The sequence below is a fragment of the Micromys minutus genome (assembly GCF_963924665.1).
Source record: "Micromys minutus genome assembly, chromosome: 4".
NCBI lineage: Eukaryota > Metazoa > Chordata > Mammalia > Rodentia > Muridae > Micromys > Micromys minutus.
In genome coordinates this window covers 11,237,560-11,246,335 of record NC_137973.1, presented here as the reverse complement: position 1 = coordinate 11,246,335, position 8,776 = coordinate 11,237,560, and the positions used below count along the sequence as shown (strand labels likewise).

Sequence of the window (8,776 nt, the reverse complement as noted above, 5' to 3'; positions counted from 1 at the left end):
CCTGCATATTACAATACATACATCAGACACACAGTCACCAGGCACATACCACACATACCACACCACACCACACACACACACACACACACACACACACACACACACAGGTGTGGAATCCATTTTATGTTGGTCATGTATTCCTCAATATAAGGCCTAATCTGAAGTGGTTATGAATACTGAAGTGGATATACCCAGTATCACATTGTTTAGGATAAATTACACTCCCTCTCCCATAGAGACAGTTGTTACCCTAGTAACATTTCATTCATATACCCTAGTAGCCAGGTTTTTATTCATTCATTTTTAAAAAATATACTACATAATATATTATAAGATAAAACTGAATTGTCACAGTGAATTTGAGAGAAACAAAAGCCGAAGCAAAAGTGCCCAAGGGAAGGAAGAAAAATTAGAGACTCCCAGGAATCCCATAAGAAATATTAAACTAGAATCCATCATCTATGCTGGAATGTACTTGTGGTGGAAACAGTGATGAAGATGTTAGCAAGACTCTCTCTCTCTCTTTCTCTCTCTCTCTCTCTCTCTCTCTCTCTCTCTCTCTCTCTCTCTCTCTCTCTCTCTCTCTCTCTCTCACACACACACACACACACACACACAAACTGTTTAGTTGCTAGCAAGTGGCAAAATTAGTTATTAACTTTGTTGATAGGTTCATTCTATGATGTAAACCCATCTTCATATTTAACACATACTTAAGAATTTGGAGGCTAATTATAGGAGTACATTTTATAAATACATCTTCCAAGTTCTAGTCAACAAATATAAGTGGGCCACATCTTTCTAGAAACCCTTGTTCCATTTTTTCCAGAAACATGATACACTTCCTGCGGTCCGTAAATTTAGGATATCTGGTGAAAAGTAATGTAATAAACAAAAGGCATTTTTGTTGCTGATAATACATGAGTTATTAGCCCTCAACTTCCTCTCTCAAATTCTCAATACAGACACAATCCCCATTTCAAATATATATTTATTAATATGCTCTTTTGACATGCTGGGGGCATTTTTCTTGATAAATGAATTGGTTAATATCATTTACTTCCCCAACTGAACTATTACATATTCAAACACTTATTTGTAAATGTTAATTCTGCTACTCAATACACCCTTCTGTCTCTCCTCATGCCAGCTTCCTTTCTTTGTATTATCACTGTTATAGTTCCCAAAATAATATGTATCAAAATAGGCTGAAACCTTTTACAAGGCAATAGACTACATATGTTTTCTTTTTTCTTATAATTTTTTTTAAAAAGAGTGATACATATATAGATTTTTAAAAAGCATTTTGGCATAAAACTATATGAATATATTTTGTCAATATTTGTTTCTTTTGAAGGTTTAATAGTATGCATTGAAATCTTGCTAGTCACCATAAGCATAAAGTATATATGTTTTCTAAGAGCTACTCTAGTAGATCATTTAGTGGCCAAAGCACTTTATTTAACACTTCACTGATACAGTCTTGGTGTTCATAGATACTTAATTCTCTGATTAAATGGTTTCCATAGTCTCTGTCTAAAGTTCATTTATCACTGATTAACCTAATACTAAAGATACTTAACACTGACTTTTCAAATTCCACATTTTGGAACTGAAGTATCTCCTGAGGCTGGACTGATAAAGGTTGAATTACCTTCTTGAACACTGTGGTAATTAACAGAAAAATAGGCTAATGAATGCTGGGATAGCCGTATGCATGTTCTCAAAAGAATTATTGAGATCTTCATTTTTTCCTCTCTTTGCTTCCAGGCTACTCTACAATATGTTTCCTGATCCTGAGCCCAACGTCAGGTAACGTCAAATAAGTATAAACTGAAATTTATGAGACCCTGAGGGAAAATAAATCTTTCTTCCTTTAAATTGATTTTCCTCAAGGACTTCACCACAGTAATGTGAGGCTAACATGGGAGACAAAAGTTATCTCATCTTATTTGCAGAAAGGAATCCAGCAGAGAAGGATTGCTATTACCAAAATAACTATGTAATTAATCTACAGATAATGTTTTGGTATTAAAAATTAATAAATAGATATATAACCATCACCTCCAAGAGAAGTAAATGTCAGAAGTATTGAAAAGGTCTGAAGACCAATGAAAGCACCCATAATTAAAGCATTAATAACAAAGAGTCCAATTATGAAAATAATTAAACATAGTTTAATATGTATATTTAAATCAATGAAGTTTTTCTCTAATAATTGACAACCTTCATCTCCTTGAATACAGGTAGGTGTTTTAGTCTTGAAAAGAAATTACCAGCATACTCTAACACAATATGGTAATGGTATTTCTATTTGTGATTTTATCTTCCTTGAAGCAATATATCTGAGGAGTTTCTGATTCTTTCTAGTACAGGTTTCGCTCTTCTGCCTTTTGCCTAACACCAAGTACATCTTCAAGTGAGGCCCAGGAAACACTGACTGGAGCAAACTAGTTTTTTCAAACATGACTATCCATAGTTTGTTTCCTTTCCATAGAAAATAAAAGCAGCTGAAAAAAGTTCAAGACCAAATAAAGGGGTAAAAATGCATGCATTAAATTTACATATTAGCTACAACTTTTCTTATGGAGAACCATGTACATTATATCAGCTTCAAAAATGACTCCTTCTGTCTGATTATGAAAGGAGTTTTTGTTCTGTTCTTTACAATTAATACTAAAAGTTTCTGCTTGATTTCAAATTTTTAAGACTTAACGATAACATTCCATTGTTTTTATGAACTGCAGCTAAGAGTGTGGAAATTATTCAATGCATAAAGTGGCTTCTAGCAGAAGCCAGAAGACTGAAATTCTGTCTCTACCATGCACAATAACAGGAATATCCACCAAACATAACCTAACAAGATACTATAAAATTGCAAACAGCCCTCATAACAAGGCTGGAAATGTCAACCCAATAGGAGGAAAAGGGTACCAAGAACAGGCAAAAAGTAAGAGATACCCTACTTCCATATTTCGGACTTCTTCAAGAACACCAAGCTACGCAACCATAAGATATATGCAGAGGACTTAGCTCAGATCCATACTGGGTCCATGTTTGTTGGTTCAGTTTGTGTGAGCCTCTATGAGCCCTGCAGAATAGATTCTCTAGGCATTGTTCTCATGGTGTCCTTGACGGTTCTGGTTCTTACAATGTTTCTTACTCCTCTTCTGAGAATTTCCACTGGCTCCACATAGTATTGGGTTGTGGGTCTCTGCATCTCCTCCCATTGATTGCTTGATGACATAATCCCCAGATGATGTTTTCTTCTCTCTGTCCTTCTCCCTTTCTCCCCCTCCCCCATCTCTCTCTTTTTTTCTTTCTTGCTTTCATTCATTTTTTTTTGTCATGTTTGGCACTATCCTGTGCAGTTCTGTCTCTGATTTCAGTCTTCGAGGCCATGTCAGGCATGGATACCTTCTCCGGGCATGAGCCTAAGGTTGAGCCAGTCATGACTTTGCCATTCACAGGAGTAATTCAGTTTGTCATCATTGGCCCAGCATGTGTTGCAGGCAGGATGGATTGTGAATCAGTTATTTAGCTGGCTTGATGTTATAGAGTCTTGCTTCTCAGAGCCTTGACTGGTTATGGAAGATGGAATCGCCGGTAAATGTTATGTATTCCTCATTCACTAGGGTCATGCTTGTATTTTCAGAGATTTTACACTGCAACCTGTTTCAATATCAACCCTGAAATGCCACCCCCTCAAATTCGAGTCATCTCTCCCAGTACAATTTCCTTCAAACCTCCCACAATGTGATCCCTCTTTTTCCTTCTCCACTTGCCCCAACTCCAACTGCAAAATCTGTCCTGTTTCCCCTTTCCAGTGTGTTCTGAGAATACCCCATTGGGTCCTCCTTGTTACTAAGCCGTTCTGGGTCTGTGAACTGTGGCATGATTATCTGACACTGATATTTTTTACCGATGAATGTGTATGAACTAGTGTATCCAACTCTTCCACTTATGTATATACATTTGGCTTATGTGCTGTTTACTGTGAAAGCATGATTTTGTATAACCCCAAGCACAATCTTTATTTTATGATTTATATAATATCAATATAGCCACAAGCCTTGCTGTTGTTTCTAAAGACATCTATATATGTATGTGTGTTTTTATATGAAATGTCTATAGTATATGCACATGTACACATACATGTGTCTATTTTAGATAATTGTCCAACTTAATTTATCTTACATTAAATAAAGACACAAAAATCTATTTTTCTCTTCTCTGGGAAACAGTTGTTTCAAGAAAATATGTTGAATAAATTCATTCTTTTTTCAGCTTATTTTCTTTTTATGAAGAAGCCACATACTTGAAGAAAAGACATGTGTAATGTTTAACAAGTTAGAATTTCCTTCATCTAGTAACTCATTCTGAACGTTCTAAGTTTTATACTTTTTTTTTTTTTATAAAATTGCCTAGAGAATTCTTAGGTTTGGCTTTTACACTCTGGTACAAATTTTAGAATCAATTAACTAACTAACCTTCATAAAATATATGCTTTTAAACAAAATTGTGAAACATTTATATTTAAATTTAAAAATTTAACCTTTTAAGTATTACATTAAATATACTTAAATATAGATATTTCATTTTCAAAATTCAATGATTTTTAGTGAAATTTTGTTTCTTTCTCATATTTTCTTGCTTTATTGAGCACTTACAATTCATTATTTATTCTGTAAATTTCCCCAAATGTGGGCATGAGTATTTATACGTGTTAATACATTTTTACTGTTTTGGTGAGAAATATATTAATAACATTACTATATAAAAATATGTCTTGAATTCACTCCATAACTAAAAATATTGCTTTTCACTATACATAAAAAAGCAAAGAACTTGACATAAAGATAAAGAAGTGGTTACAAATGATCTATAAATCACCATTTATTAACAACATACAATAATTGACATATCTTTATATTTTTGAAAACTGTCATGTATATAATCTTACAGGTACTTATTTAACGCTATTGAGAACTAAATACTAAAAGCATGAATTCAAAATCTAAATATAAAAAAAATATAATATATAAGAAAAGTTCAAACTGCAAGGTGTTATCTTCACGATGTGGGCAGTTACTTTACACAGAAGTTCCATGGTCGTTAGGAAGAGTCTTCTCTTCACGGTCATTAAGGACGGACTTTTCTGCAGTGTTCTGAAGTCCATACAAGGTGGTGTGCACTGGTGTTAGCAGCTCCACAGCGATCCGACACTATGAGGACAGTGACTAGTATCATGCTTCACATGCTTATGAAGGTCATTTGATGTCTGCCTATACTGCCCTGAGCATTCTCTGAGATGACTCCACACCATGCTCACATCCTTACGAATCTTGATTTCTTGTAAGAAAATAACCTGGCACTTAGCCTATTCTACACTGACCTAGAAAGGACCTGTTTACTATATAAAAGGCAGTCCTCTTCCAACTTCCAAGCATGTCTCAGAGCATCCATCTATACAGTCTCTGCTTGAAGCTGAAAAACACCTCTTATACCCAGCCCCAAAATTAACTCTATTAAGACCATCCTTTAATACACTGTACCTCTTAGACGCTACACTTGTAGTCACATCAGCAGAACCACCCAAGTATAAGCTGAATAAAGATAATGCAAGTGACCATGCAAAACCTTAGGAGAAAAAAAAATGTCAGCAGGCCTGAATCTTAGACAAAGAACTGTGGACAACTGAAGAAAGCTAGGAGTGGAAGAGGTGGTCCTCCCTAGGGAAGAGCAAACTTATCATTCCAGTCCTAAATGAAAGCATATACAAGCAATGTTATAATACTCAAAGACTGTATTTAGGCACATATATGTATATATACATGCAGCCTCTAAAATAAAGACACTACTAGGTAAACAAAAAGAAAATACCCTAGTTAATATTATCAAATTTTCTCACTGTATGTTCTAAAGACATTTTTCTAAAATATGTATTCAAATCAGACTAGATGCCTGGAGCCACATTGGTTTCACATTACCAAGCCATGGTGTAGAGAAATAAAGAAGTGTTCTGTGTATCAGCACCCTCTTCTTATAAACAAAGATACAAAACAGTAGTTTTGAAAACTAAATAAGATAATATACCTGAGGCAGAGAGTTTTGAATCTAAGGCTGATTACATTGTTCACAAATCCTCATGACTCTAATGCCTGCCAGAAGGCCCAAGATGAATCTTGTAAATCCTAAAACTGGTTTTAAAAATGAACTCAATAATGGCTTAGAACCTAAAACACTATTGCTTTTGTGTGTGTGTGGGCATTCGTATGTGTGTGAGTACATACACACTTGGATGTTAAGAGTACTATTTACAAGCAGATGGCTGCTTCTAGTATCACTCTTGAGAAGCATTATACATTATTTATACAGGGTCTCATAATGGTCTGTGACTCACTAATTTAGATTTGCTTGATGTTCAATGAGACCTAGGAGTCTTCTTGGCCCATCTCACCCATGGTGCACTAAGACACACAGTGACCAGTTTTTACTTGGTATCTAGACGTCTAATTCATGTCCTTACATTGGTTTATGAAACACTTTACTGATAGAGCTCTTCTTCTGTTTCAGCCTTTAATGGACAATACTAGTCATTTATTTTCTTTGATTATTCTTTAAAGATATGATTTCAGTTTATCTATAATTAAAAAGTCAGGCTTATCTGCCACATGGCTGAACGTTTTTTTTTTTTTTTTTTTTTTTTTTTTCTTGATACAAATTCACATTTATACTTTAAAAGAGCCTCAAAACACTGACTGGTTATGAAGAAAATTAAAAACTCAAAAGTCATAAAGTAGTTACTAAAGATTGGAACTCACTTTTATAAAGTACAAAAGAAATCCAAATGTGAAACAAAACACTCTAAAGAAAAGAAAATAATGTTTGGTCCAAAATCAAACTGTTTTTGTATTATAAAATTGTTTTATATTATAATAATAGTGCATTCTACTATAGGTGAACACTCAGGATCACGGGAGTCAGTTCACTTCCCACTCATAATTATAGACCCTTCTGTGCAAATTGAAAACCTGAAAAGTCTCATCGGGAACTTACAAGTCTGATTAAAGAACAGGATAAATGTATATGGAATTTTAATGGAACAAGAGATTAGCTATAAATTTAATCCATAATTTGAAAAAAATCAAATATATTAAAATAAGCTTGGCCTCAAATTTAAAAATAATTTTTTGAAAAGTCATAATAAAGAGAAGGTACAGGAGGTAGAAGGGAGGGCTACTGGTTGGAAGCATTTCCTGCGCTTTGAAAGAGAGAGAGAGCTCTCTCCTCTAGCCGAGCAAGATGCCCAAAGGGAAGAAGGCCACGGGGAAGAAGGTGGCCCTGGCCCCCGCCGTTGTCAAGAAGCAAGAAGCCAAAAAAGTGGTCAATCCTTTGTTTGAGAAAAGGCCCAAGAACTTTGGCATTGGGCAGGACATCCAGCCCAAAAGAGATCTAACATGCTTCGTCAAATCGCCACGCTACATCAGGCTGCAGAAGCAAAGGGTCATCCTCTATAAGCGGCTCAAAGTACCTCCTGCCATTAACCAGTTCACCCCGTGGACAGGCAAACAGCTACTCAGGTGCTTAAGCTTGCCCACAAGTACAGGCCAGAGACAAAGCAAGAGAAGAAGCAAAGGCTATTGGCCCGAGCTGAGAAGAAAGCTGCTGGCAAAGGGGATGCCCCAACTAAGAGACCACCTGTCCTCTGAGCAGGAGTCAATACAATCACCACCTTGTTGGAGAACAAGAAGGCTCAGCTGGTGGTGATTGCCCATGACGTAGACCCCATTGAGCTGGTGGTTTTCCTGCTTGCCCTGTGTCGAAAGATGGGGGTGCCCTACTGCATCATCAAGGGAAACGGAAGGCTAGGGTGCCTGGTCCACAGGAAGACATGAACCACTGTTGCCTTCACAAGGGTTAACCCAGAAGACAAGGGTGCTCTGGCTAAGCTGGTAGAAGCTATTAAGACCAATTATAATGATAGATATGATGAGATCCGCCGCCACTGGGGAGGCAACGTTCTGGGTCCTAAGTCTATGGCTCTCATTGCCAAGTTAGAAAAGGCAAAGGCTAAATAACTCACCACTAAACTGGGTTAAATGTACACTTAAGTTTTCTGTACATAAATATAATTACAAAATTATCAAAAAAAATAAAAAGAGAGAGAGACAGACAGAGAGACAGAGAGAGATGGGAGGGAGGGAGAGAGAGCCAGTTTAAGCACTCAGATTGAGAGAATACAGAAGTATATGCATCAAGTCCTCAAACAAGATTTATATGCTGACAAATAGAAGTGAATTTGTCCTCATCACTTCCTCAAACAAGATTTCTATGATGACAAATAGAATTGAGTTTGTTCAGATTGTCTATCAGTTTCTAAGGATTTCAATGGTCAATTTAGAGTAAGCTGATATTTTACCTTCTTGAAGAAAGGTCGATTGTTCTGTGTAGCACTAAAACATATATAATATAATATAATATAATATAATATAATATAATATAATATAATATAATATAATACAATATAATATAATGTAATATAAAAATTGACTTTCAAGGATGATTGGGATTTCTTTCTCTGGACATCTTAAATACTACTAGACATGTATACCATCACCAAAACACATAGTCTCTAGACCTCTTAAAATAAAATATCTATCAGTTGAATATGACCTGAAACATTTGATATAGGATTCATAACATTAATTTATAACAACATTTATTAGGGCATGGAGAGATGGCACAAGAAGAAAAAGCACTTGCTGCTTTTCCA

General features: G+C 35.5%; 1 pseudogene across 1 annotated transcript; it reads left to right on the top strand.

The window, feature by feature from the left end:
* Positions 1–7,305: 7,305 nt before the first annotated feature.
* On the top strand, positions 7,306–8,081 carry LOC308420371 (large ribosomal subunit protein eL8-like; annotated as a pseudogene). Its single transcript has one exon. The product of its transcript is annotated as a large ribosomal subunit protein eL8-like (transcript).
* Positions 8,082–8,776: the final 695 nt, after the last annotated feature.